Source organism: Fukomys damarensis, unplaced genomic scaffold (assembly GCF_012274545.1).
Source record: "Fukomys damarensis isolate Sample0158 unplaced genomic scaffold, DMR_v1.0_HiC HiC_scaffold_37, whole genome shotgun sequence".
Classification (NCBI taxonomy): domain Eukaryota; kingdom Metazoa; phylum Chordata; class Mammalia; order Rodentia; family Bathyergidae; genus Fukomys; species Fukomys damarensis.
Window position 1 is genome coordinate 9458427 of NW_022900949.1, and position 3826 is coordinate 9462252.

Consider the following 3826-nt stretch of genomic DNA (forward strand, 5'->3'; position numbering starts at 1 on the left):
CTGCGGGGGCCGAGTGCGGTCGCGCGGGTGCATGTGTATAATACGTATTTGTGACTCTCAGACTCTGTCTGTTTTGTTGCCCTGTCTCAGAAATGTCAGAGCCCAGGCCAGACAGTGCCCTGTCCCCGAGACAGTCGTAGGGGTGACGCACTGCCCTGTGGACAGTCGGTCCCCTCTCCGTGTCCCTGCCACCTGCCACTGCGTAAACATTGAAGTGCGTGTTCCGCTGGCCACCATCTTGGTTTTGAGTCTTTGTTTTTTAAATAAGGGAAGGAGCCCCTGTGCCCACCCTGGCCCTGTGCAGATGCCAGAGAGCCCAGAGCTGCCCCTGCTGTCACCCTGTGGCCCGAGCGGAGCCCATGTGGCAGTGAGGTGTGGACAGAGAGGAGTCGGCCCAAGCACAGCAGCCTTTCTCAGAGTTGGCGCAGGAGGGCAGCTGCCTGTCTAGGTCTGGTCCCGACCCAGGCTGACAGGGCGCCCTGGCAGCTGTGCTCACTGCCGGTGCTCGAGCTCAGCCTGCTGCTCCTGCTGCAGGGCTTGTCAGGGACGCACAGGCTGATGAGAGGGGTACGCGAGGGTCCCTGTGGGGACAGGCGGCCCTGCCCGCTGCTGGGGGTGGCGAGGCTGGCAGGGAAGGGTGTGGGAAAGTGATCGCGGTTAGGGAGAGAACAGGGTGGATGACAGGGTCCAGGATGGCTCATCCACTTCTGGGAAGGACAGGCAGGGGCCTCGGGCAGACACGGCCCTGGGGAGGGTGGGAGGGACAGTGCAGTAGGAGGGTCTGAGGGGCCTGGGAGCAGGAGCTCTGGGGACCTGTAGGAGCAGTAGGGCCATGGGCTGGGAGGGTTCTGGCTGTGCATGGGGGCTCCAGGTGGTGGAGGAGGACTACGAGGATGGCTTAATCCAGGACTTCACACACAAGGGTACAGCAGGTCGCTGTGCAGGCCCTGGGGCAGGACAGCCCAGCAGTATGGCAGTGGGAAGGAGGCTGTGTGGCTGGAACAGAGGAAGGAGGGGCGGAGGGGACAGGAGGCAAAGAGCTTGGTGTGCTGAGGTGGGTGAGGTTGGCAGTAGCTGTGTGCAGACTGGACGGGGCTGTTGAGGCAGAGACCGGGCACAAGTCGTAGTGGCAGGGACGTGACTCAGGCCTGGATCTGGAAGGAGGTGGCAAAGGGCAGGTTGACTCTGGATGTTCATTGGATTTGGTTTTGTTTACATTTTTATTGTGGTGAAATAAATACAACACACTGCCATGAAGGGAACCAGCCAATGCAGTTGTCACTTCACAGCTTTGTGAGCTGCAGGATGTCCCGTCGTCCCCAGGGAAGCCCTGACCCAGCCCCAGTCCGCTTCCTGTGTCTGAGTCGCCTGTCCTGGGCATCTCCTGTCTGTGGAGCCCACGCCATGTGTCCTCTGTGTCCGGCGTCTCTCACTGAGCACGGCGTCCCCAAGGTCCCTTCACAGCGGGGAGTGTCACAGCCTCACTCTCTTCCTGGTTGAGTAATATTCCAATCGGGGACCCAGCTGTGCCCCCCCCGAGTGCTCACAGACCCACCTTGCCCTTCTGGACACGTTTTGGAAATGGAGATGAAGGATGGGACAGAGTGAGGAGGAACAGCACGGGGGGCACAGGTTCCTAGGCCCATGGAGGGTGCCGTGGCTTCCTGGGGGCCAAGGACATTCAGAAGCCCCCTGCAGGTCTGGGGACAGCCGTGAGGACTGACCCAGGTGATGGGCACAGAGCTCACACTGCACCTGCCGCCCACACACTGCCACCCCCCACATCTCAAGGCCACTGCTGTTGCCAGGACACCAGGGTGGTGGCCTTTGTCGATGTCAACAGTGGCCCCAGAGGCCTCCAGCAGAGCTTCGAGGTACACACAGGCAGCCATGCAGGCCTGGCGGAGGGAGGCTGCCCGCACCCACGTCCCCTCAGGCACCCTGGAAGTGGACTTCCCCAGCCCGCTGTGCAGGTGACCCCCGTCCCTCACCTCCAGGGACCCTGACCCTCCCCGAGCCTCAGGATGGGGCCATCTCTGTCATGTTCCGATTCCTCCCCACTGCTCAGGGCTCCCCCAGATCCTGTGCCCCTGCAGCACAGCTCGGTGCCCTCGGGGCTGTGGTCGGTGGACAAAGATACAGGCTCGGCCTTCAGTGGTCAGGAACCTCGTGTAACACTCAGTAAATGAAACTCCTGCTGGGCCCAGCCTGGGCATCTTAGCCAGACCCTGTATCAAAACAAAGTTCAGGGTCTGGGGACTTAGCTCAGGGGCCCTACTCCTTCCTTCCAAGCACATCCTAAGTTTGATCCCCGGTACCAAAGAGAAAAAGAAAATCCAAAGGCCTGCAGATGTAACTCACCACAAAGCCCTGGGCTCCATCCCCAGGACCCCAAGAAATAGCACCACAGAGGCTTCTGTCTCCAAGAAAAGGGGGAAAGTGAGGGAGGTGTGACCGACATAGCCCCTGTGGTACAGCAGACCGTGTGCTCCCTGCCTGCTTCTGGAAGGGACGAGCTAAGGCCAGCAGCAGCCAGTACAGGGTTCAGACAAAGTCCTTCCATGCTCCATTACTCTGGACTGTTGGCTTTTTTTTTTTGGCACCGGAGAGGGAACCCTGGTCCTTGTGTTTGTGAGGCAGGCGCCAGAATCCCTGGCCCCTGGCCTCAAACATTTGATCGTCCTGCCTTAGCCTCCTGAGCAGATGGGACTATGGGCTAGCTGTTGTTAGAATAACCCCACTGAAGTTTTTTACATCAGTAGCATCTTTCTGCTTCCCCCTCAGTACGGCAGCTCTGGTCTTTCCTGTTCCCTTCCCCTTGGCACACACTGCCCCAGGGCCTTTGCACGTGTTGCCTTCGCTGCCACAGGGGAGCCCTCCCGGGTTCTCAGCCTAAGATACCTTCTGCCCCCGAGGCTACCTGGCCAGCACCCTTCAGGGAGTCACACCATTTCATATTTGATCTGAGACAATTTGTATTCTCCCTGGGCCACCTGCTCAACCCCAGGCTGAGTCACATCCTCTTGCTACACCTCTAGGTCAGGTTTCTGGAAAGGGATCTGCAGATCTGGGGGAACAGACAGGGACTTTCAGTTTTGTTTCGATGGTACTGAGGTTGACCCAGGGCCTTCACACTGTGCTCCGCCCTCAGTCATTTTTGACTTTTTTTATTTTTGGTACTGGGGATCGAACTCAGGACCTTGCGCTTGAGAGGCAAGTGGCGGCACCACTGAGCTAAATCCCTAGCTCCTCAGTTATTTTTGAGACAGGGTATCAGTCACTAAGTTGCCCAGACCTGGTGTGAACTTGTGATCCTCCTGCCTCAGCCTCCAAGATGGCAGGGATGATAGACATGGGCTACCACATGTGGCGAGACAAGGCCTTTTAAATGTATCCAGGAGTGGCCATCACCTCCCTCCCAGTATCTTGTCCTTAGGCAGGCGGAGCTTAAAGGCAAAGGTTCCTGAGGGTCAGGGGTACGGAGCGGAAGGGCCATGTGCAGGGGGCCCCAGAGATATCTCAAGCCCCGGGGCTCTGGGCCAAGTGGGACTTTGCAAAGGGACCGTTGTGCCCATTCTTGAGATGGGAAAACTGAGGCCAGGAGGTGCAGGGAGGGCTACATTCTCCCCGTCCTGGTCCCCAGCGATGACTACCTGTCCCTGGAGGGGCCCCGCTGGGCACCAGCCATCAAGCAGGCCACACGCTGGAAGTACACGCCCATGGGGCGCGACGCAGCAGGCCAGGTGTGGTTCACGGGGCTGAGCACCCCCGCCGGCCACCTCCGTGAGGCCCACGCCCACTGGCAGGGATGCTACGGCCACCGCAA